The 27,683-nt window shown below is 34.2% G+C and overlaps 1 protein-coding gene across 3 annotated transcripts in view; it reads left to right on the forward strand.

Annotated features, from left to right (window-relative positions):
• The first annotated feature begins 2,452 nt into the window (after positions 1 to 2,452).
• Positions 2,453 to 27,683, forward strand: part of LOC132703769 (ecdysone receptor) — a 277,047-nt gene continuing 251,816 nt past the window's right edge. For 2 of the 3 annotated variants that reach the window (XM_060673223.1, XM_060673220.1), the window contains exons 1-2: positions 2,453 to 2,644; positions 21,773 to 22,036. The gene's annotated coding sequence lies outside the window, so the exon portion shown is untranslated. Of the gene's footprint in view, positions 2,645 to 21,581; positions 21,720 to 21,772; positions 22,037 to 27,683 lie in introns of those variants that run through there. The other variant, XM_060673221.1, reaches the window with a different exon arrangement.

Below are 27,683 nucleotides of genomic sequence, written 5' to 3' on the forward strand. Positions count from 1 at the left end.
AAAGTTTATTGTATTTGTATACATAATCATGAATGTACAGTTATAAAATAGATATTCGTAAATATTTTTCGTTGCTGTGCTTTTATCCGTTAGTGGACGTACGGTTAGAAGGGGTTGATTTAATTATAGCAAGAATTCAGTGGCATGTTTCAGTTTTTATGACCAACACACCTCGAGTCGTGGCAATCGTTTCCATACAATGAAAAGGCGAATTTGTTGGATCAAAATAATACGACAGTGGCGTTGTCCACAGGTAGTTATTAGAATAATAAATATTATAATATAATGATAGCCATAGGTAGATAATTAAAATGTTAATTATTCTAAGAGAAAGTACATAAAAACTTAGATAGAAGTAAGACTACTATGAAAATGGATAAATTGTAATAAATTTTACTATTTAAAAGAACGCTATTCGTAAATTTTAGTCAGCATATTCCAGAGAAATAATAAGGGACTCTACAGTGGTTTCTAGCATGATATCAGCTTCCCAAATACTCTCTATAATTTCTCATTTTTAGAAAGCACAGTTTTACTAGCCCGCTTTTCAGAACGAATTTTGTCAACAACTGTCAGAATGTAAATAGAATTTGAATTTTAAATACTAAGGCTATTCTCGGAATCCTTGACAATACGGCTAAAACCTCTAAGTTTCGCAGTTCAAAATAAATCATAAATCATCATAAAACTATTCCTATAGGACAATATCATCGAAACTATAATTGTAAACTAACAAATTGGTATTCTTAAAAAAGAAAATATGATTGCTAAAACCCAAAAATATTTTTCATCGATTCCTTAAAATTTCAATTTGGATTATAAATAACACTAACTGTTAAATTGTCATTGTCACTTTTTCAAACAGAAAGTTCTACAGCTTTGTCTTTATTTTTAATTTATTATGATATTTAACTTATAATATTTCTCGATAATTAAGTTTTATTGAAAATCCAACCTACCACTCAGCTTATTTTAGAAATGAAATAGTTACCCATCCATTTCTAGATTATTTTATTGTATCCACGCATAAATAACAATGTGCACTCGTCTAGCCACTACATATTAACAGTGCAATAAAACAGCTGATGTGAATAAGATGTAAGGTTATTCGATTTATAATAGGTTTGTTCTGCCCGACATAAAACCCACTTTTAAACGGTCATTTCAATTTCACCTACAACTTTTATTATGTGAGCAATTCCAGAATTTAAAACAGCAGATGCGGAGAGAGGAACCTTTATTTTCTTATCTCATTAATCGCTTTCCTTTAAGAGCCACTCGCATCTGGCTTGTGCATCGACATATTTTATAACACAGAGATGGGTTAATGGTCCGGGTTGTTCCTTGTAATTTTTAGTTTCATTTCATTACTTGTTAACAGATATATAATTTTTAGGTTAATATGTTCCATGATAGGAGATATTTTTGGAACAAGGGCATTTTTAGAATCTCTTCATTATTGGTGGTTGCTGTAATTTTCTTTACTTTTTGAAATAGAGTTTTACGAAAACATCTGCGTATTCTTTAGTCGAGATTGCAAGTAGATTTAGCTATAAAAAAGGACACGTCCAATTTTCTGTGTTTGTTATAAATAAGGTTTCATTAAAAAAAAAAGCTCTAATTCCCCGCATTTACATAGAAAATGTGTCAAAAATAAAAAAAAGCATTATTAATTATTAGAATGTAAGATTCTAATGAGGAGACATTAAAATTTTCATAATTCTATTATTACAGGAGTAATTTGACCTGAAAACAGCTGCCATGTGACGCCATTTTTTGTACATAATTGATTTTGTGCTTTTGATCGATGTTTATGCACTAGCTGAGCAAACGTGTAGAAAATGGTTTGCACTTTTTTAAAATGGTGATTTAAATTTAGAAGACTGAAAAGGACCAAGACAGCATTAAAAATTCGAAGATGAAGAATTAGAAAAATTGCTTAGTGAAGACTCATGTCAGACTTCAAAAATTGCCAACTTCACAAAAAGCTGACCTGCCGACAGTCGGAAACGTTTAAAAAAAAATTAGAGATGATTCACAAGGAGGGACGTTGAGTCCCATATGAATTAAAGGTAAGAGATATTAAAAATTTTTGTTTCGTGATTTACTGTTTCGGCGGGAAAGAAAAGGATTTTGTACTCGCCGTATTCTCCAGATGTTACACCGAGGGATAACCATTTATTCGATCAATGGACTGTCAGAGTAAAAGTTGTATGAATCGCATCTAAAGACCAGCAGTTCCTCTGATGTGATTTCCCGAACTAACCAAAGTAATCGAAAATAAAACGCGGTCGCAACGACGTCTTCCACCCGTACCCAAACGAGTCAATTCTTCACTTTTTAGGCGGCAACGCGCCGTCAACAGTTTCGCTATTAACGCGCACGCGCATACGCCATTACTCGCCTGGCGCGCACACGGTGCGCACGAAAAACACTATCACCTCTTTCAGTTTCAATCGGCGGACGTGTTACGCGTGTGCTAACAACATTGTCCGGTTGGAATTTAATTATTTACATTGTTCGTTGTTGACATTTTTCGTAATCGAACGGTGTCAGATTTCGACGGGTGTCGGTTCTTTCCAGTGAACTCGTCTATGCCGCATTCGATACGTGGATTATAACCAAAACTGGCGGAGAGTGAAATGTAAGTTGCCTAATTTAGTAGGTCGATGGAATATTTCAAGGATGTTAATGTTGTGTCAGTGTGTTGGCCCCAAAACAACAATCATGTGCCTTGTAATGATCTATTTTCGTTTGGAATCTATGAGGTACTAGAGAAATAGCGTCGATTTTGACGGCTCGACGAAACTTTGCCGTAAGCCGGTCGTTTTATCACTTCGATCGTTTGATACGTTCTCAATCTACAGATAGATATTTTACCGTTTGCTGAATTTGGGTCAGGACCTTCGGCTGACAACTTGTGATCCGAATTTTAATCTGCCCGCTATCGTATCTCAAAATTTGAATTAGTATTCCATCTTTGGATCCAAATTGAATTTTACTTACAATTTAAATGGCAGAGGGCTTAGCGATAGAAATAGGTAGAACTAGTTTACTGATAATTCTTGTGGTATCGTGTTATAATTTTGTAGTATTGTTATAACAGAAAACTCAGATCAGCGCCTAGGAAGGAGCTTTGGCCCAATACATTTTATTAATTGCGAAAATTTGAGTATAACGTGCAAATAGGTAATTCTATCAAATCCTAAATAAATAAGTTAACGCCTTCAACAACTTACCCGAAGTTTTCTCATAAATGGCGGATGCGCCAGAATATATCTCGCTGTGCGATGTTATGGTCGTATTTTTGAGCAACATTTGTCTTTACGAACAGTTGAAAATCGTTTTATTATTATTCTCGTATTTATCGTTAATAATCGACAATAATGTTTCCAGTTATTTGCTCTGCGATTCTCCAAATTCATGTCCGCACGTGATAGTTAACTTTAACGAGAAATATTAACCAGGATTTTTATTATCTCCTGCCCGATGGTTATTTTATATAGTTCCCATCACTTGGAAGCTCGCTCAGAGCTACCACGAAATTATAGCACGTAACTAGACAGCCTCACTAAACACGGCCAAGTAAGTGCAACGTTCGTTGGTACTGTCGGCGAATTGGTAATTAGCATTTTCATTATTACAGTAAATTTCCTCGCACTCGTATGCGGTGCGAAAATTTCCAAACAGGTTAAAAACTATAATTAGGCGTAGCGAATTCCGTAGATCAGACCACTTATATTTTTATTAATAACGAGGTTTCGCCTCTAAAGTGTCTGTGAGAATGTTCCAATAGTCGCAAACGGACGTTTCTTGCGCACTACCACATTTTTGTGCAATGGTTGATTGTTTTATTTCTTTGATCTATCTCGACCACTTGTGCGGACGGGAAGTTGTGGTTTATGTTTTTTTTACCAGATCAGCTGCCAAATTTTATGAATTATTACGATAAAGTCGTTAAAAAAAAGTTGTACTCCTTGCCAATGAGTTCAAAGCGATTGGTCAGAGGTAATAAATCGAATTGGCGATACTTAGAAACCAACTCACCAAGTTTTAAATAGTTCTCGATGTAAAGCTTTACTTTCAGGTGTAAGAGAAAGAGAAAAAGAAAACTGAATGGCTTCGTAAACTTCGGATTATATTAGTCATCTCTTTGAGGTCTCTTTGTAACGTTGAATAGTTGTTGCGTAAAATCAAAAATAGATAGAAGTATAACATCCGAAAACAGAGAAGGTTCAACTAGACCAGTTTGTGGTACTTTTGATCAGTTAAGGGACTGATTTCATCTATGTTTCGGTAAGTTCTCATGTCACATGTGATCCGTGGTCTCCTACTCCTCCTTCTGGTACAATTGCAGTCTCTGCAGTTTCTATTAGGATTCGTCAGCAGTAAATCCGCCATTAGCAGGTCTGTCTTTGCCCTGATTTGTCTATCTCAATTGCAGGGATTGTTTCCATCTATTCCTGGAATGTTATTTAATTAAATAAAGGAAGTCTTTGAGTACTATTATGTATTTCGCTCTGTTTGTACCGTGCCTTCAATTTATGTTGATAACATTTTAATTGGCTGTAACTTTTTTGTTTTTACATATATCATGGTAAACACAAAAACAAAATGTAGGGTTAGTAGCCAAGTTTTTTCTCCAAGTGACTTATAAAACAAAACACTATCAGTTTTCTGATTAGATTATATAATTTGAAGGAGTGTCGTGACTGCAACAATAATAGTTATTTACAAATTAAAGCAGAACAAAAACACTAAAAATGACAAGACACCACCATTTTCCTGGACACATTTCCCATACACTCTAATTGTATGATATCTTGCATTTAGTAACGTTTCCGGATTGCCACTTAACTGACTGATTGCCTCTAAAATCCTTTGCCAAAGTTCCACTACATTATTACAGGGAGTTATCTGCACGTGATTTTGTTATGCGTCCCCAAAACAAAAAAGTCCATTAAAGTTAAGTCGGGGGTGTTGGCTGGCCAATCTGTAATTCCACTGTTCTCTATCCAACCCCTGGGATATTCCATGTTAAGAAAATTTTTGACTTGTATAACATTGTGAGGAGGGGCACCGTTTTGCTGTCATATAATCAGCGTTGATATATTTAGCGGAATATGTTGTTCTCTTTGGTGCTCTAAGAGTTGCAAATAATGATCTCTAGTTAATTTTGATCTATAAATATCGGACCCAAAATATGCCCATCTATGATACCTCAAAATACATTAATTGATTGGTACCCCGGGGTTTTTAATTCGTGTATTTGTCTAGGATTATTAAAAGACCAATCGCTTTGAAATTATATAAAAATTTCCTATTTTTGCCGATTTATCAAAAACGACTGGACTAAAATATATTACATTTTATATTTTTTATGACATTAGTATTACATCATTGTAATCGGAATACAGTAATATACAAGGTGTTGGATCTATATGTCAGAAAATTGATAGTGTTTTGTTCGACACGTCACTTGGAAAAAAAACTTGGCTGCTAACCCTACATTTTGCTTTTTTGTTTATCTTGATGTCTTTACAAGCAAAAAAAGCTACAGCCAATTAAAATGTTAAATTAAAACGTTTCTGGTAAGTCTTCATATGTAAGTCTTCTTTTTTGGCTACCTAAAATCATCTCCATTTATTATAATTCCCATGGAAGCGACGTTGCCGCTTCAAAACAAGCACCAACTATGTAGAAAAATAAGTACGAGTTTCTTTTCCTGTATTCTCGACTCACGACAAAAAGGATATTTATTACTTATATATATATATTTATGGGGTTTTAAGATGGCGGAAAATTTATGTGGCGTATAAGGCGTTCTTTAACAAAGGAAACGCATAGGTCAAGACTGCTATGCAAACAACACGCATCGATATATCTTCAATATTTGTAGATGTATTACACGCAACAATAGTTGCTTTATGATCCGCTCAAGTACCATTTACCGTCGCAGTGTTTTTGCGAGGCAATATAAATGTTTTTCCGCCGTATAACGCGCGATTAGAAATGCGTGAAAATATTTTCCGCATACGCGGCGCGTGCGATAAGTGCTCGAGGCACTGTGCTTTGATTAGCAGCGAGTAGCTTCTATGTCGAATGATCGAGTCGCAACGGTCGTTTTGGTTTTTGACTACACAGTTTGCGGATTATTCGAATTTTGTGTAGTCTTACCTCTCCATCTCAGGGTCGTGAAAAAGAAACGCATTAATTGATTAAATTCGTAATTTAATAGTGAGGTAAGACAATGCCTAGGCTAGCTCATTAACAACCGAGAAAAATTAATAAAGTAGAAAAAAAAATACTAAACCAAAGCCAAGTTGGAAGGCGGTGAAGGGCACCTCGGTCAGTCCCGGAAGGTGGTAGGTAGGCGCCACGTGATTCGAAAAAGGTAGACTTATCAACCCGAGGTTCCAACCCGTAAAGGAAATAAACAAGTGAATCACGAACAATAATTTATTTCCTTCAACCTGGTGGTAGGTGTGAGTGTCAAATCTCACCTTCAAGTTTTGGCGGTGCAAAAGAATGTAAGACACTATAATTTAAAGCTATAAGTTCCGCAAACCTTTCTTGAAGAGAACAGGCCACTTAAGCTACCCAAACCTCAAGATGTCCCGAACGTTACACAGCTCTCTGTCACTATCCCGGGAACCAAGGCAAGATGGAATGGTGGCTCAATGGGGCAGCCGCAGGTGGGCAGTCCCAGTTAACCCAGCAAAGTCCGTCCGGAAAGCCTGCTGCTCGATAGGGGAAACTCCGCAACTAAACATGTACCCAAGAGACAGGATACACTGCAAGACACCAAGTCTGGTCTGGTATTCCGGTGAAAGAAGAAACTACGTGGAAGGTTTGCGGGAAACGGAGCAACAATACGTACAATACTGATTAAAAAAAAACCCTAAAATAAAATCGGCATAAATTGAGGAACACTGATTAGGTGGCGAAATGGTTCCAAAAGGTAACTTACCTCGATTCGAGGGTTTTCTGGAAATATGGGGCAATGACAATTCTTTTCAAAATCCCTCGTTGAGGAAGATTCCCATTCCAAACTCCAAATAGATCCAAAAGTATGGGAAATCATAAATTAGTGACCAATTTACATATCTCCCTCTTATTGGGGTAGCACTACCGGCTCAAAAAGAAATCGGTCACACAAAAGAAAACCTGCCACAACCCCAAGCTTCAAAAGCTAGCGTACAAAATGCCGGACGATTCAGACAACCAGTTTTATTAAACGGGCACAAAAAAATTGCAGGGAAAACGCCACTCTTGCCAACCTAGTCGACGGTACGCCGCCAGTAGAAAGAACAACCGAACTATATCTGTAGTGATGGCCGTATGGCCCGTGCCAAAGAATCGAGGTTGCGTCAACGAGATCGAATTACCCGAACGCTATCTATGGTGGCGACCGGACGGCCAGTCACAGAAAATCGAGGAAGAATAGGTTAAGAAACAAAACAATGTTTACTAGGCTTGCCAAGGAATACCGAAGCAATGAAAAGCAAATGTGGTCCCTAGTCTCATAGGGTGACAAATGGTAATGGTTATGACTCCTTCTAATGCGCAACTAATACTCTGTTTTTTGCATTAGTATCTCTCAGTAAACCGGTGTCACTTAAGAGAAAACCAAGCGAACGAGGGGCCACGCACACAGCCGTTGCAGCATAAAATATTTATGGTCCGGCAACACAATCGGCCGGGGAGTACAAGTCCGAAACTAAAGGAACCGAGTCTACAAAAGAACATGTGTTCAAATCGCAAAATCGATATGAACCTAATAAACAAGAATTTTAATTGTTAAGAAGCACTCGCCAAACAGCAAAAGGTGAAGGAAATGGACTGTACAATTAATTCTACAAGGTACTAATAAAATAAACCCGTTACTTCGCAAATGTGCCAGCACTGGTACTTTAAAAATGCTAAATTTTACCATTGAAATATGAAACCGTCACAGTAGATCTAAAATAGAATTTCTTTATGACGCGAAGTTATGATTTTAATTCTATTTGTGAAAGTATATAGCTACTTAAAGGTCGTCTTTTTCGTCTGCTTCAAAAATTAAAATGGAGCAGCAGATATAAATCATTTTTTCCTAAAATTTTGAAAACATTTAAATAAAATCGTACTGTTTTCGAGGCAATGGGGTTATACCTTCATAATGTTAAGTAAAGTGCCTTAATTAGCTTTTTCTACTCCGTAAAAGATAAACGAAATATAAAAATGAAGAACACTTAGGCAAGCGTTTTCTTTGTAATTTTTAATTAACTTGAAAAGTTCTGAAATAATTGTCAATTACATTTCATTGCATTTTCAAATATGTATCTGTAGCGCGTATGAGTATGCTTTTATTAATGCTTGTCTATTTTGGTGGTAGGTATATTGATATTTTTCTTGAAAGGACTGTTTGCATTTATTTTAGAAATGCAAAAATGTACAGTGTCCATACGTTCAAGTTCAATTTTTCTATAAATATTTTAGAAATGAAAAAAGTCTTCTATCAACAAAATAGTCCACAATACACCGCCGAGTAACGTAAAGATTTTGCTTCAGTTTTTATTTTCTTTGAGTGTCCGAAAGCGATGATCTTTTGTATTTTGTTTATTTAAAAAAATAAACCAGACGTCGGACATCAAACTTAAACCCGCAAAAAGTTTACCTCTATGTTCTTATCCTACGTCGGAAGAATATCGCATTGTCAATAGTCTAAGTAATTTTAACAACACATCATGAGAATCGATGAGAATCAAGTACTGTTTGAATCATAAAATTGGGGTTTGATAAATCGTCAATTCGTGGTGCCGTGTCTATAGAATGAATTATACACCACCAGCCCAGGCCTGTTCAGATATTAATGGGACGAACCTCGTATAGTGGATGAGTATATCATTTCTTTGTGCAGCATTTTACGACGTTGTTTTCTTAGAAGTTGCGTGCCATGAATGAATAGATCGATCGGGCGACAACGACAATCGATGGCGGGTATGGGGACTTCGCCATTTGTTAAATAATATCTTCGGAGATTTTCTATATATATCGTCGTGTCAAATGGTGAGAAATGTTTATTAAGAGTCGACGATGTAGAAAAGGTTTTTCTGGTGGTCGATTTATGAAATGAAGTCGTGGTATTAAAAACGTTCATTGGCGTGCAATAGGGTAGTTTATAAAGGGAAACCGAAATATTTGAAAAACGTCATTCGTGATTATGATCGATTGGTTTTGATGATTTTGCAGGATACAGACAGGCCGAGGAATTTCTAAGAGGTCCATCGGCCAAATTTGCACATTTGCTATAAAATAAGAGCTATAAGAACATTGTTAGTTCTACTGAGGGCTACTATAGGAGCGAAAGAAAACGGTAATGCAGGTTCTACTAAGAAGAAAAGAACACAGTCGCACAAGTACTGTGTCATTGTGAAGGCCTAGAGTGCTGTTCCATCTACTAGGCGTAACCAAACCGGAGGCAATGAACTATACCATGGAGCCACTATCGCAACCGTGGTTGTAGTGGTGGGGGATCTTACTCTGATTCGGCAAAATTTACACACAGCTGTTTGATTTTTGTTGATATAATACTAAACCGTTAGTTAAAGGTCTAGAATGACATGTTTCGGTTATTGCAAAAGTTTGTTGCGGACAGCACAGAATCAAACGTCATTAGAAGGTAGTAGATTCAGTATCGGGTTTAAAACCACAACTCCACAACCAATACTGTGGAAATTACTAAATTATGAGTAATTACATTCAAATTAACATTTGGTAGCTCAGTGACAATAAGTTTGGATGAACTTTACCTGAACGGATGGGGGAAATAAAAGGAATTATTCAGTTAAATTAATTTATTTCGTAATTTTCACCACGAATTTGAAAGCGCCGAATTAAAGAGCCACGAAAAGCATAGGTAAATCAGAAATTTCACCCAATATATTGTTTATATTTAGTTAAATATTATCCATATAATAACGAATGGTTTTTTTTAACAATAACTATTTGGTTTGTACCAAATGTCAGATGGATGCTTTTTTTATTGCTAAATATTTTTATGTTTAACTAGTACTCATAACATAATATATACACATAATATTTGTACAATGTTTGTTCCCACACAAAAAGTAAATTGCTTAGATTATTTTAAAATCATTTATTAAAATTTTTTTTTTAATTATATTTTTTATATTTTAACCTCACATGTGTCTATAAAATTAAAACACTTCGTTGTCTCTTCACATAATTTCGTATTTTTCTTCGTTTTTTAAGGCAAAAAATAAGAAAAATCATTACACATGCAATGAAGTGGTTTCAAATTTTTTCGTTGAAGAGATAGATAGGAAAAGATTTCAAGGGGCAAGGAACTTAAAAAATAAGGATTTGAAAAAAGTTAATTTCTGAGGTTTTCGGTAATTAATGATTCCGGGACCCCACTAAACAAATACAGAATTTCTTTTCAATTCCAAATATGAAGAATTCGCAATTGATTATGCACTACATTACATTGTAGTATAATATATTTAATAGAAATTAATAATTAAATTAGGTAAAAAATTATATATTTTTAAAATGTATGACTAATGCCATAACGAAATAGTTCATTCTGCGTTCAAGAGCAAATAAAAATAACATTATGGAATTTCCGTGACTTATCTGTTTTTATATAGTCTTAGTTTAAGTAGGGATGTCAAGTGAAATTCTGGCGAAACGGATGAACACCTGGATCAACGCCAGAACATAGTTTCAATACTTTATATTAAAAGTTTAGGAACAAATTTGAAAAGAAATTTATAAATTATCGCAACTTTCTGAAATGTTACTGAACTAATGACACGAGTTATTGCAAAAATATTACAGCATTTCTTACAGTTTATAAGCAATGTAAAGCGAGCGAACTAACGCGGTCTAAGATAGTTCTATAACAGCACAATACTTTATCTGATTTAAATATTGAACAATTAAAACATCGCCTTTATTCTGGCATTAATTTTAAAAATATTCAAATATTTGAATTGAAAGAAGATATCATTGATGTATTGTAGAAAAACACATATATTTTTCTACTTGGTGTTAGTTCTTACGGCCTCTATCAGGAGTTTTACACATTCGCAATAACTTTCAGCGTTTTCTCTTAACCAGTTTTATTAAGGAAAAAATTTTCTGAAGGCTCTGATTTTTATCATTTTTAAATTAAAGTACCTGTGAAAAAAAAGCAAAAAACGTGATACCTTTTACATAAAGGTATTTTCCTGCAGAGTCCAATAAAAGCAATGAAAACACCCTTTACCACACAACATCGCAACAAAGCAAGGCTGAATTTATGATCTGAAGAAATTTCTAATTAAAAAATACCGCCCTTATTTTGGTACTTTGGGGTGCTGTGTTTTTTTTACCCTACACAAGTTGAAATTAATTATTTTATACTTACCTCAGCAGCTTATAAGATATTCACAAAAATCGTATTTTCAGAGCCTCGTGAAATTAGAAAAAATTAGAAAAAATCGAATAAAATTTAGGCTCTATTTGTTGTAAATTTGCCTAGTTTGGGTTAATTACACTCTGGGCAATGTCTTGTTTTAATGTAACATAGTGACTACGAATAAACTTTTATGTAGGGGAGTTTTTGACCTCAATTTCATTTATTACGCCTGCTTTTGCTTATTTTTTGAATTGAAATGGTTTCAAAGGCGGGTATATTTATTTTCTTGTTTTTTGATTTGCATTATCTCTAAATTTAAAATTTTGTTTAATTTAACTATTTATAATATAATTATAATTTTTAATATCGTTACATTATAATCTCACACACTGACTCATTGCCCCTCACGGGATTGAGTTTCTCCCACCTTAAGTGATTACCATAGCAACCATTCGTATTTAAGCAGCACTCTCCTCGCCCCAATCGTCTCTTGCCTAAATGCCCAATATTTGCATCACAATAACAGCAATTTTACGAATGACTTATGCGGTATCTCTTTTGGTTGGACGTCTGCGAGGAAAATCATATCGTTTTACCGCTGCTTTGCGTCTTATTCCTTGCACACTTGCTGCAAATGCCTTTTCGAAGAAGCAAAGGCGTATAATAAATACATTAAGACCGTACATACGTACGTGTGTAATGTTTGCATTTGCAAAACAATGGTTTCTATTTCTATGCGAGCGAAACCATTCAGGAGCGACAACTGGATATGCGCTTTGCCTTCTCTACCTACACACGGCGGCGGCTTAAGCTTAAAGCATTCGTAAATATTCCGACACACTCGCACACGGTACACAATTTGTATGTGGAAAAACGCAGTCATAAATATTTGCAACCAAGACTCTTCAGTAACGATGAGGATAGTAATCAATTTGGTTAGTTTTGTTATAGGTGTAACTAGAAAATTTTTCGTAAAAATCTACAAGTGAAAAACCTTTTAAATTTTAAGTCAATAATTAGATAGATATGGAAAATCTAACATATTAAGGGTATTAAGATATGTTACGAATACAATAGACAATAAAAAACGGGAGACACATTACGCTGTAACATCACAAACGTCACTAAAACTTGAATAATTTTAAAATTAACGCCAGAATAAAGGCGATGTTTTAATTGTTCAATATTTGAATGAGACAAAGTATTGCTGTAAGCTGTATAAAAATGCTGTAATATTTTTGTAATAACTCGTGTCATTAGTTCTGTAACATTTCCGAAAGTTATGATAATTTATAAATTTCTTTTCAAATTTGTTCCTAAGCGTTTATATAAAGCATTGAAACTATGTTCTGGCGTTGATCCAGGTGTTCATCCGTTTCTCCAGAATTTCTATTGGCATCCCCACTTAAACTAAGACTTTATAAAAACAGATAAGTCACGGAAATTCCTTAATGTTATTTTTATTTTCTCCTTATCGCAAAAATGTTGCGGCACTAGTCATACATTTTTTGAAGATATAATTTTTTACCTAATTTAATTATTAATTTCTGTTGAATATATTATACAACAACTAACACTTTTTATCTACATTTTGTTATGATGTTATGATGTTAGAAATTAGAAAAAATTACCCTAATTATTACTAATAAATTTATGTATTTATTTATGTCCGTCCTATTTGTCTACATCGTATAGTCTGCGTCAAAAAAAAGTGATGTCTAGCCAACTACATTTTTAAATATTTTCATATTTTTTTGTCTAAGAGGAACATTTTTAACTAAACTTTATGGACCGAATTAACGAACTCTTTTTACTTAACTTTCTGTTTTGTAGATTTATTTATTCAAATTTGTTACCTTGTTTAGTATGCAAAATTTCATTAGAATATCTAAAATGGGATTACAGATATTAAAAAAATATATTTTATTTTTGAAAACATGTACCTCAAAAGTTAAGATGTCGGTATGCAGTATTCTTTTGAAAATGTATCCAAAAAATGCCTCCCGAATTATTGACATTCATTTAGAACACACCCTGGATATTAAATAAATATATTTTTTTGCATTACAGTGCATTTGTTCGCTAATCACATTAGATCGTTAAAACGAGCTACTCATAATCATTGAAGTTCTCGATATTAACTCGATTTATTGGGCCCAATATGGGCGGGCGGGGTCATAAATAATATTTAGTGAATGTAATTCCGTTAGTTCTAATAGAACCTCGAATGGAAGTTACCATTAGCAGGTTAATATTTAAAATGTTTAATTTCCATCAAATGCCTTATGAAATTTGCAATATGAAATTATACTAATAACTCGTAAAATATCTTTGTTAATTTAAATTTTCGCCTGGCATTTTTCACTGGCGCACAGTGGGCCGGGGTGAGCCCAAACTACTGAAATGAACCCATAATACATTTCTTACAATGAACGTTTTCCTTATCACAGATTAATTAAGGCCATGAACCTTCACAAAACAAGCGACTTAAGTCGTCTTGTTACCATGGAAACGTCAACAATAATTTTGTAACGTCTGTTGTCATTGTCATTTTGAGAATGTTTTATTTTTACAATTTTCCGTGTGAGAAGTGGAGGTTTTTTTTTTAAGAAATTAGCTTTTGACAAAATTCAAAATGCAGGAAGCCAGTAAAGGTAAGTTTTGAGATTAATTTTATGACAAGTAAAGTACTCTAAAAAAAATCTACATTGTTTTGAGTCATATTAAATATGGTACAATTTTAGCATAATTTAGGGATGCTGTTGATTCTATTTATTAAAGTAATATGTTGTGGTGTTACGTGTAAGACACAATCTTACTTCCACCTGCTCCATTTTATAAAAATAATTTTTAAAGAACTTGCCGGGTGGGAAAAAAAACGGAGAAAAATGTTTTTCGCTATAAGTTTTGACGTAATAATATATAAATTTGTTTTCTTTTATTTATAGAGCGATAGTGTAACTTAAGTTTGATTCATGTAAGACATTGTTATTATTTTTGGCATTTCAATAGGGAAAGGTATTGTCATAACTTTTGTTTACTATGGGTTGTCATGCTCTTTTGACACTAAGACTAACTACAAATCAAAACCTTAAATGAATGAATGAATGAAATTGTAACAAAAACAGAGCCAAGTGCTTAACCGAATAATAGTTTATTTGTATAAAAACCCTGTTATTGTTTTATTTCGTTTCTTTCAAGCAAACAAACTTAAATATTTTAAAAATCCGATAACAATATTTTGTTGTTACTTTTTTGACATCCTGTTTATTTTTTTTTCCACGATTTAATTAAAAACTGTTTGTAAAGTAGAGTTGTTTGTGAACACCTTGTATAATAATTATGTTGTATTAAAGTTTGATGTTCGTAATAATTTTTTCTTTTTATTGTTGTGTTTTTATTAATATTGAGTAAAATTTATTGGCATTACAAATAAATCGAATTAGTCAAACACCTTGGGTTTCCCTGGCCCACTGTGTGGCGGTTAATTAAACAGCCGTTGCGATCGGGACTAATTAAAAAACGAAAATTGACAAATTCAATTGGTTCAAGGCCGACAAGCGAAACGCAGATGCGGTCGAGACGACCGTCGAGCGCGCTTTTTGTCCTTCGACGACAATGGCGAACGCGATGCACAAATTATTTAATGAAATAAAAATTTAATCTTATTTCCTATATTAAGTTTCGCGTCTAGACAGGATCTGTCTGGCGAAGCGGTGTTAACAAACGGGGCCGGGCGCTTGTTCCCAATTTCAAGCGAGACTTCCGAGAATAATATCCGATCGTTGAGCCAAATAGACGCGGGCGCACAACCAATTCTGTGTTATTTTCGTGTAGGGGTACAAAGAGAGCCTTGTCGAGAGTCGAAAGTCGTTTCTGAGCTTGATGTTTTGTGAATGGATTCACCGCATCAATAATAACGAATGTCGATTTTCGGCAGGCTTCGACTAATATTCACAGTCGGTGTTGAATCCATTCAAGGGAGATCCCATTGGTCGCATTTAGCTCCTGATACGTAGCGATTGCGATTGGGAAGGTATCAAGTCATTTGCCGTTTCCGTTTATGACATATCTAGAAGTTATAGTGTGTTATTTTTGTTTGGCTGTTGTTGATTTTGAGATATAGATTTTTTTAGTGTTTGTGTGTAGTGCGAAACTTTTGGTAATAATCTTGTTGCATTGTATGTTAATGACCACCCTTGGATAATCCCATTCAAAAGCAATTGGTCACTTTCTTATATCTATGAACAAACCATACCCATATTTTGCATGGTCCTCCTACACTTCTTCTTTTACATTTACAAGTAAAGACTCGTCTCAGAAACTTAATTTCTTTTACCTGAATGCGACTTTAGTGTTGTTTTGTTGTCGTCCAGATTTCGTTGCCAAATGAGGGAGTTGGTACTGCAATTGTTTTGTAGAATTTTAATTGGGTGTCTTTCTTGTTTTATTTTTTAGGTGTCTGCTTATGGTTCCACATATTTTACTAAACTTGTTTTATTTTGTGTACTCGAAAGCACAGCTAAACTAGAAATTTCTGAAATTTTGAAGTTAATTAATGTTTGGGATCATCTGCTCAGTTTTTCTCCTTAGGCGATATCTCTGTGCCGTCAAAATCTATCTCTATGACAATCCTGAGTGGAGTTGCGCTGGAAATAAAATTGGTCGAAACTCCATACAGTAATTTGTAAAAGCAAACAGAAAGGCGGATCACAATTATGCCTGTTTGCTTGTTTTATTTAGTTAATTGTTGTCAAGCCCTTTTCATAGCAACTATGCGTTTTTAAGTTTTTGGAATATTATGACGAGAAGGGAACCAAAACTGTTAATTTATTAGCATTACCTTAACAGGCTTCGAAATATATATAGAAATTATTTTATCTTTAACTTTTTTCTTTAGGTTAAAAACCCATACCACCAAAACTTTCTGGTATTTCTGTGTGACTAGGCGACGATACGTTAACAAAATATCTTGCTAATATATCGTTTAACATTACCTATAAAATAGCAGTTTTTTTTAACAATACCAATATGGTTTCTAAGAAATCAGAGTCGGAGAGAAAGTCATCTTTTATACCATTGTATGAGATGCTAAACAAAAATAATGAAGTTAGTGTTTGATTTAAAAAGTAGACGATGCAGTGTTTGTGAAAATAATTCAATGTGTTTTTGGGAGCATCCTTGTGAGCTATCTGATCACAATAACCTCGCTTTTTATTGTTTATTGTTAAATCAGAAACTACCAATATAAATCAATAATAATAGTTGTGAAGCTTAAACATAAATAACATTCAAAAACCATTGATTATTACAATCCAATTATTATAAAATAACACAAAAGAACGACTCTATTGTGAAAAATGTTGATGAAGAAAATGTCTTCGAGAATCTAATCTTCGTTTCAGCATCATTAATATTTTTGATGGGCAAAAAATCATCCTCCAAGTCGCTCCATTTGTATCTTATTAAACCTATGTGTGAAGCACAGCTGTTTCGTATATAATTGTAAGAGCAGTGTCCATCTTGGTTTGCCAACCTCGCTTAAGACACTTTAATCACAATCTATCAGAAGGAAAACTTAACCTCAAGATCTACGTAAGCATCAATTTCTAATTTTACTTTTCATGCAAATAGCTGAGTATTGAATTTACTGTAGTTTTTTTTAATTTATTCCCTTGTGATTCTATAAAATGCTTGAAGAATTTAAGAATATTTTAAAAAATGTATTACAAAGAAGCCAGTAGGGTCCTCTTACTAAGAGGTACATTCGGAATTATGACTCTTTTACGTCTTGTAATTGAAGGCCTGCAGATGCCAACTAGTCGTGGCTTATCCATACCTCCAGCAATTAGTACTGACTTCTATGCTTCTATGCTGAAGGTTTTGTGTCACATCCAATATTCAAATTGCATCTGGTGCATTTCAAAGCATGTGTTAACCTAGCTTAAGTCGGAATATCAAGCATGTACGAGGGCTACCTTTTATATTTAGCAATTTGTAATAAAAAACTATAAGTTACCAACAAATATGAGTTTATTGTTTCTCAAAATAGTCACCCTGATGATCAATACACGTTTGCATTCGATAAAACCAATCACCAAACCACTTTTTCCACATCAATCGCTTCTTCTGATGTCACGTGCCCACGTAATTTATTCTTAATGTATGCGAACAAATACAAGTCATTAGGTGCTAAATCAGGACTATGTGGTGGATAGCTCATCAAATCAAAATATTTGCACTGATCGGTGAGAGCTAGCATTGTCGTCGTGGAGAGTGATTCTCCTTCGGCGATTGTTTTTTCTAATTTCTTCGAAGACTTTCGGCAAACAAATGGTTGTGTACCATTCAGAATTGACTGTTTTACCTTTCACCAAAGAAACAACGTGGCCAGCTTTCCTGAAAAAACTGTCACGATATCATAGTGTTTGGAAGCACCGCGATCATATATTTTTTTAGCATTTCCTTCGACCAATCAACATAAGCCTTTTTTTGAGCTGATGTCAAATTGTGTGGAATCCGACGCGAACAATTTATTTTAGCTGGCAAATGTTCAGTTTCAGCGCTGCATCAATGTTTTCTTAGACAACCATCGATTTTGGACGACCTTCACAAAATTCATCCTTAAGAAAACTACGACCACGAGTGAAATCCGAAAACCAGCGATAAACAGTGGTCCTAGATGGTGCTTAACTCCAAAAGTCGAATTAAGTTCATCGATGCATTTTTGTTGAGTTAGTCCACGTCTAAAGTTGTAAAAAAATATTGCACGAAAATGCTCCCGATTCACAATTTTTTAAATTTATCACAAAAAACACAAACAATGCTATATCGAAAAAACCTAACTGAGTAAACCAAACCTCAGAATGTCAAATTTCTCTGTAAAAACGTTAGTTTTGGTTAGTTAATAGAATACCAAGAAATTTTGTGAGATCGATCAATTCCTTAATTTTTTTGGATGCATTGACTGGTCATATCAAATTTTCAGATCCTGATGGTGACAGTGCTGATTTTTTCCGTAACAGGAAAGCTTTTTTTTTATCCGTCAGAAATATTTACTCATCAGAAATACACAATAGAGTTCGACTGTACATGCTTATATTTCTTTCGTGTTACGTTGCATTAACTGCATTGTATTATATATAAATAATTTTGAACATATGCAAGTTTTTTAAGATAGCACGTCTGCAGAACCCGGCAACGTTGCCAGCTCAGTAAGAAAATATTGTTTGAACTCCCAATAATACTGTTTAAATAATTTCAATAAGAACATGGGTAACACATTTTTTTTACAAATGTTTGCATCTAGAAAAATATCATTTGCTGCAAATATTTAGCTGATGAGTTTGTTTATTCATCGTTGAAAATCGGGTTAAATTACCGTTTCACTTAGTAACTTCATTTAATACCTTTTAATTAGATAAGTTAGATAAACTTTTGTAACGGTAACCGATAATAAATGAGTTATTTTTGGATAATTTCTAGAATGTAGGTCGCTGATATGCATATTACACAGTAGTGGCTGATACGTTTAAACCACCGAAACTGATTTAAGTCGAGGTAATATTGTTACTCGTATAGAAGAAAAGTCTAACATACTACTAGTCAGCCCTTCTGTGATTTTCAATTTTACAAGTTAAATGTTAGAATACTTCTTTCAGTTTATTATACGACGTAATACTTGCGAGTAAAATTATGTCACTCTATTGTGAACCTTGGGTTTTTAATAAACAGTGTGTCTTTTTTAAAATACATGTTTATTAATGTCTCAGGTCCAAAAAACTAAATAGAAATTGAATTTTGTATTTTTTCTGACGAATGTCTCGGGACTTTATTTTTTGTGGTCAGGTTGATAGTTTCTCCAACTTTTTTTTTTATCAAAATGACGGATTTTGGCCGATTTTGAATTGGTTTCCATCCTAAAGAAATAAAGAGGCAATATGTTATAGCCTAAGTTTATACACGAAAATTAATTTTCTAAAATTGAGGTTGAGGAATATAAATTAGAAGAAGATGAAAGTTTAGCCTGTGAAATTGATCAAGCAGCCAAAGAAGCAGCGATACAAATTTGCAACCAATCTGCATTTTGTTCAATTTTCTCTGGATTGATTTCCACATACTTTGACGAAACGCCGCTGAAAAAACGCGACACTGAAACATAAAACTGTCGAGTTGATGTCAGTGGCCTTGTTGATTGTGGAACATCGCCGTATCTTTCGGTTGATTGAAGAGTTTTGAAATGACCGCGCATTGGTGTGGCTTCCAAAATTCCTGTATTATCAGACTAGGTAGAGTTTTTATATATCTAGTAATTATATCAATACAACTAGAAAAATCGTAGATCAAATCAAAATATATGTTGCAATTGCTGATTAAGGGAGATATTAAAATATGGAGTACAAATGAAATCTTTTAATTCGTTTATTTAGTGTTTTGGTAAACGGATTGTCCTACTTTAAGACCCTGTATGGTAAAGACAGCTTTCTGGTACCATTTACGGTATTGTTTAAAAATAAAAATTTGATAACATCAGTAACTTATGACCCTGTGTCTCCATCTTTCTCCAATTGTGCCGAATCCGTCATCAATCGCACTGTATAGTTAACGAGACCGGCTGATTCATTAAGCAAACTTTTCGTGGATGTTATTAAAATTGTCACTGCAGGTAGGGGGGAAATGTTATGATGTTTGTATTGTAGCTAGGTATACGCGGAGGTCATCGATCGTTGGGATTGCTACAAAAGGCGGAAAGTAGGGCACTGCCGCCGCCGCGATGTCGCATGTTGGATAGAGGTCATGCGGGTTCCATCAAAAAGTTTAAATCTACTCATAAATGTGACACGACTACCCAGGAAAATAAAATGAAATAGAAAAACATGGTGTCGGAAAGCCTACATCCGATTTCAGATGCTTTTAAGGGCCAATTCCTTAACTGCCACCACGGTTTCTCTATCAACTATGGTTTTTGAGATATAAGTTTTTTGGTATTAGTTCTAATAAAAGTAAATATAATTCAAGTTCAGTATCCACAATTTGCCACATCAGTGAAGGAGACCGAATTTAATGATTGGTAATCATTTGTTCGAGTATTAAAAAATTCTCTTGGTAATCGTAAAGCATAGAATTTTTAATATTCTCGATTGTAATAATATTAAAAAAGGTCACTACCTCTACGGCCGCCTAGATAGCTTTCCAGAAAATTTGTGTGTTGTGAAGAGGGCAAGATTCCATCAGGCCATTAAAAATATTGGAGATTGTTTTCAAGGATGATGGAATAGCCTCAACATCCGATTGCTGCTGGAACCTTCAGCGAGATTGCCCTTTTACTAGTCCTAATAAGTGATACGTGACTATTGGATGTAAATCTAGATTTTGTATAATAAATACTTATATCCATGTGTGTAATAACAACAATATGTGTGTAATAACAACTAACCATAACTAGATCTGATTGACGAAATCTGATTTAAAATAACCCAGGACAGTTGAAAATTGCAGGCATCCAAATGACTGTTGGCCTGTTCTATCGTTGACTTTAAAAATATTGAAATATATAATACACAGCTGTGTTATCGGATCTACATTGATTTCCAGAATACGAAATTGTGGTAGAATTCGAAACAATTGTCATGTAAAATTATATAATTTCGTGAATATGAACTTTTATTTATTTGTTATTATTATTATTATTTTTTTATTTATTTTGATAAATGGATTTTCATCAAGGAAAAGCCACCTCAATTAAACATATTTCGTTCCTTATCAATGGAGACGAACCTTGTTTTCAACGGTTGTCAAATTATGTGGGGTCCAACAAATCTCAACAAATTGACCATCAAATGTTTATGCTAGTCATACTAAATCCAAAGACGCCTCTATCTCACACCATCAATCTTTTGTTTCTTTTTTGTTATAACAGTTTTTCACATTGCTGCAATATGGTGCTTTATAGCTGTAGAAAGTGCATTTGTCTCTTGTCTTGATAATCCACGTCGAAAGCTACGCATGAGAATGTTTACGAGTTAATTCCGTATTTTGTCCGAGATGATTTTTTCTAGTTACTGCGACCAACATAAAGCGCACCAAAATGATGAAATATTCTGAAGGAGTATCGTTAAAAATGTCAAACTTTCGATTTACTTCATACCTAGGCAAGAAATAAGTACCGACCTTCGGTATTATACAACAATGTCCAGAAGCGGAGCGAAGAAGCTGGTCACTTTGTGCACTATCAGTACACAATTGGTTATTTTAGCATAGGGATTAGACAAATAGCTTCACAAAATCTTTACTAGTACTACTAATTTAGATGGTAAGGTATTTTGCTTTGACTTTTAGTAAAATAATGTTTTTTTTTCTTTTCAGAATCGAATGATCCGAAAATCTATTAGAAATGGAGAGATGACTTGACGAAAATTTTTCGCTCTGCCCGAAAGTCCCCGCTGCCGTTCGCCATATAAAAGTTTGTGCAATTGTTAGTTAACCTTTTAGTGATTTTTCCTGTGCTTCAGTGTTTACGCGTAATTATAATCCAATTAAAAAAAAAAGATAGTCATAATTTTTAAGTGATAACCGATTAGACTTAGAACCTCTAGTGCATTGTGATCTTCGTCCGAAGATTTTATTAAGGTAAGACTGATTGCTTTCACTTTCGTTTTGAAAGATTAGTTGTTAGAATGAACTTAACGTTATTTTTTTTTTTTTAAATTACTTAACGATATTTGTGATTTCCTCGAAGAATTTCAACTCCTCTAACAAAGAGTCGTTAAAGGGATTGTTTAGTTTTGGTTAGTTGGTTGGGAGAAAACAAATGTCAATTGGATAGGTTTATTTTTTGAATAAATTCCAATGTTTCAACAACAAAAACAATGAAAACCCATAACGCAAAAAGCAAAGAAGGGGAACAAAAACAAAAATGTCCTCCTCCGAGTCTGTGTGCCTACAATAGTTTTTCCATTTTTTGGGTGAAACCTGAAACAAAGTAAAGCAACAGTTGTTACGGGTTTGATGGAACCTATTTTGGCTTCTTAATACCGTTTACAATCTGAACAAAAAAATATCTATATGGCATTAAATTGGCAATGATAACTTGTCCATTCTTAAAAGATTATATTTTGAAATAATTTCATATACTTGGGAACTACCTATGTAGTTTTTCTAGCAAGCGTTGTTTCACTAACATCCATAGCTGGTCTTTCATTAAACTTTTCTCGCCACTCGACGAGAAACTGCTTGATCCAACTTGGATTAAGTATTGGCTCAGCACGTCCACAGTTGTAAGATCATTATCGATCATTACATAAGTTAGTTTTTTCCCAAAGCATATTAGTTTTGAGGAAACAAGAGTTTGCGTGGGTGCAAAACTAAAACTTTTATCTCTGCTTATAGGTTAGAGAAAGTCTACTTTTCTCATAAGAAAGAAATATAATTCATCTTCAAAATGTTCAGTGTTCCTTCAATCATGATAGTCTATTTTTAGCCCTATTTAAACATGAGACTGCCATACTCCACAAAGCCATCTTTAGAGCCAGCATGTAATATTATGTAGCGAACTCCTTAACCATATGTTTTCAGAACTGTTTGTAGAGAAAGTATAAAAATACTGGATAGATATAAATAACTGCATTATCTCCAATAAAATTTCAACCTTTTTGATAAAATCTACTATAAGGGAGGAAAAAATTATTAAAATAAATGCATTTTTTCGAATTTTTATTTGTTTTCATTGTGTAAGTTTTTATTTTCTTTAATTAATATCTCTAATGTCTGCTCATCTCTATAATTATAATCATGCTCCACGATGTGGCTATCATTTAGGAACTGTTCAGAGTGTGTAAGTTTTATAAACTGAAATACGGAATTTATCTTGTCCAAATTTTCATTTCATAACTCTCTGTCTTTACACTCTTGTTTTGACTGGATTAATATGTCATTTTATTTTTCAATCGCTTTCAATGTTAAATAAATAAATAAATAAGTTAAAATTTTAGGAGTTGATTTTCAAAGAAAAGTCAATACAAAACCTTGTATATATAATTATATGAAATAATCGAATGGAAAACTTTCACAGGGAAGTGTTCCCTTCTATAGCCTTGTCTATAGTCTGTCTGTCTTCATTTTTATGTAAAAGTATTTTTTTTATTTCATAATACATGATATTTACGAATAGACACTTTTATTCCATATTCTCAACGCACAATTGAGAGACTTATCTGCGCGTGCGTGCGATTCCCGTTCCGCCATTAATTTCAATTTAACCTCGAGGGGGTAATTTTAAGGAAGAACGCGCGAACATTAAAACTTTTTCGTCCCGCCATTTGTCCTTTTTATTTTTGAAGCCTTCGTATAATAAAGTGCTACACCGCTCTCCCCTCCCTCCCCTGACGATCTGCCGACTTGAGCGGGGTGGAGAGGGGGCGAGTTAAAAAAAATATATTGCCCACCTGACGTTTAATAAGCACTTGGCCGTGTGATTTACTTCTTCGCAACTCGTCGTTCCTTAATTACTCTGACTCCGAGGGGAGTACACAAATAACCGAGTCGATAATATTAATTAATTTTTTAATTAAACCATTTTGAGATAAACAAAATAAATACGTGGGCCGTTCGGATATTTTTGTTGCTGACGTTTGGACTAGAAATTTTCGGGGACGCGGATTTTTTTTATAAAAGCACTCCTATAAAAAGTACACCTAATTGATATCGCTTTTCAAAATTACACAATTGAGCTTGTCCGAAAAATTTAGAACATTAATGCCCCCTAACACCTCTTCTGAACTATCTTGTGTCGTATAAATAGGATTACACTTATTACGCCATAGATAATCTAGTGGGTTTAAGTCAGACGTCCGAACTGGCCACTGGTCACTCTACCCAAAGTGAGTTGGTGCTTCATCGTGCTGAAAGAAAATCGCCAAGCGAATACGTATGGCTTATGATAATATTTTCGAACAATTTGGTATATTTTATACATTAAAAAACCTATTAATTCATTTCCCGCAGGAAAATTAATAGAAAAGCTATGTTCAAAAGTTGGTTCTTTGAACAATACCCGGATAGTTGTTAAGTGTGCGTTGTGAATGTTAAAAGCTTGAATATGTTGCCTCGTCAGACCATAAAATTTTAGGTCATTCTACCAAGCCAAAAATGTATTCGCCTACGTCACAAAAGTAGAAAACAACTGCGGAACTTTTTATCAAACATCACATCAGTGATGTTACAATTGTTTTAGGAATATTGGAGATATCTGCCGGGAATCTTAATGCTATATGAGGATTTTTCTCAATTTTGTTTAGCACTCTCGCATAACTAGACTTTTCCATAAGCCTTCATTGGTCCTAAAATCGACCAAACGATGCACGTTCTGCAAAATTTCGATGCATGTTAGAAAATACTTTCCGATGTGGATATCGTCTTTGTCGCGTGTTACCATTGCAATAGCCGTAAAAAAATTAATATCTCCAAACGCTCCATACTTGTAAAACAACCAATTAAAAAAAAACCTCAGAGACAATGTGAACAAAAAAACAATAAATGTCAAACCGACAACAACAACCTTGTCAATTCTTTTTCCATGTTTGATGAATAAATAAGATTGCAGTCTATTTTTGATATCCATCTCCCAGCGTACCTTATTTTCGAATACAACTTTTCGGATTTAATAAAAAAAAATCAAGCCAGAAAAAAGTTATTGCACCCCTCAAAAGTTCACCAAAATTTAAAATTATTATTGAAAAATTTCAAAACTTTCGTTCAACCTGTTTCGGAAATATGTGGTGTTACAGTTTGGCCCACTAATTTTGGGACACCCTCTACATTAACCAGAATTCATAGATTTCAACGCAAAATCAACTAAAACTTCGTACGAGCTTTGTCCATTCTGGAAAATTGAAGCAATAAATAACTTAAATGAAGACCGCGACTTTCTGCGACTAGGTCGAAGTTATCGGACGCCGGCACTTGTCCCACGTGACCCTTATTAGAGTCTATTTGACCTATCGTTTGAACTTGAACTTGAAAATGTATTTACGTACGATAATAAAACACCACAATAAACTATGGTATAAAACAGTCCGATACTTGCCAAAAAAATAGCATAACATCGCCCGTTTGTTGGCGTTTACGTCCGCCACATGTACACCTCTGACTAACGTTCCAGTGGCGTATCGAGTTATTGTGCGTGTATTTTCTAAATTTATCCCCGACCGGTAGTCGCCGGCATAGACAGTTTCAAAAGGGCGTCCCAGTCAGACACAGTAATAATATTAACAAAGTGGAAAACACGCTGCTTTCTAAGATTTTTTTGAACCTAAAAATTCAACTTCTCGACTCTTCTGAAACCACATTTAATTGGGCGTTGCATGCAAAACTTGTTTTTAAAAACCTTCAGTGTTTAGACGTCTGGGAAAACCTAAATTCGCAGCGTCTAATGCAGCAAAAACCTAGTCTGGTCGAAAAAATGCGAGTGAAATTGTTTGAGTGCGACATTGCTTTTGCCCAAAGCTCAGTTTATGCCAACTTTGATACTGATTTCACCTATCCACATATCCTCCTCACCGGCAGAATATTAACCTACAATCACTTGTAATAGACGCGAACTAGAAAGATTGATCTTGGTCTACTAAACTAACCATTAAGACTCGAAAGGAGTCGTAGATAGTAGGAGGATATAGTAGTAGTAGTAGTAGTAGTGTAAATCTCTATAAAATACCAACAATACCAACTGTTTACAATAAATATGACTGCTTTTCATACTTGCCACTTCCGGCACGCAATTGCGTAACACTGGCCCAAACATATCTTTGGTCACGTGATTGCCATAATACCCAAGAAAACATTGTGCGGACAATTTTAAACAAATTTGAAACAAACGAACGTTGGCCGCCTCTCCCACGTCAATGACAATTAGCTAATTTTAAAATCATAAGGCGTAAAAAGTGTGTGAGGTTTATTTTTAATTTTGCGTAGTAGAGTCTTGGAAATGAATGGGGCCCGACATTGGTGAATATCGAAATTGTATACGTGTATTGATAGCCATCTCGTTAGTGGTATCTTATTCCGTTTATATCTTATCGGTGGTAGGTAAGTCTTATTTACCAACCTTGGGTCCTAAAAACGGCTCCATTTTCTAGTAAACAGCAATTATGACTTGGTTCAGATTATATAGTTTATACTCCCGTAAAACCACTATTATCCATTTAACCCATAAAATGTCTTAAATTTACTTTACACTTTGCATATTGGATTAGTTTTACATTTACAGTAGCCTAAAACTTATTGGGATTAGTTATAGTTTTGGTTGTTAACTCCTAGAAAATAGATTTTAATGAGTGTGCAGTTGATTCGTGAAGTATTGAACACGATTATTTTATTATATCCGAAATACATTTTAGCGCTTGGATTATTATACCTGCGAAAATATATAACGTCCATTTTCCGTAATTCTACCATTGCATAATTTATTTTTATTGGCAATAAATTTTTATCGTGCGCTGTTTCGAATTTAGCGGTTGCCTCTCTCCTTATTACCATATTTATAATTATGGTGTTATTTACCGTATATTGTTGTTAAGTTATTATTATTATAAACTTGATGGTGGTTTGGCGCGGAAGGAGGGGGGGGGGCATTTTATGTCCCTCTTTGGGTTTGTTTAGGATAGACTGAATGTCAAATCGAATTATGCATCTGCATATTTACTAGTTACTTGAGAAACTAAATCGATATGACTAAAAAATATGGAAAGTAAATGCCTTTACAGTAGGGTTATTTAGTAGTAGTTAATTTTTTAGAATATATTATAATTAAAGCAAATATATGTTAATTAAAGCAAAACGTGTGTGATAGACGAAAACCGCAAATACAAAAATTGTAGCTCTTGATGCAGCCTATGACATTGTTTGAACCCAATAGCCATATTTTTTACGATTTTTGATTTGCGGTTAATAGTTTACTCTGGAAAAGAACAATTTTCAAAGTCTTTTAGATTTTAGCGTATAATTTAAAAACCCTGTATATAATCGAAAAAATGATTGAACTAAATGTTATAGCACTGGATCCTCTGCGTCTGTCAGTTAAAGAATTTTGGCGACCGGGTGAATGGTTATGGAGAAAAACATGTTTTTCTGGAAGCCAAAATTACCAAAAAAAGAAAAAAATTCAAAAATTAAAACAAAATACAATAGTTAAGTGTGGGTCTGAACTTCTACTTCTCTGCCAAATCTGAAGTCGGTAGCACCTATTACGTTTTTTAATATCGCACAGAATATCGTGAACACC

Source organism: Cylas formicarius, unplaced genomic scaffold (genome assembly GCF_029955315.1).
Source record: "Cylas formicarius isolate icCylForm1 unplaced genomic scaffold, icCylForm1.1 PGA_scaffold_6__28_contigs__length_40554024, whole genome shotgun sequence".
NCBI classification, from domain to species: Eukaryota; Metazoa; Arthropoda; class Insecta; order Coleoptera; family Brentidae; genus Cylas; species Cylas formicarius.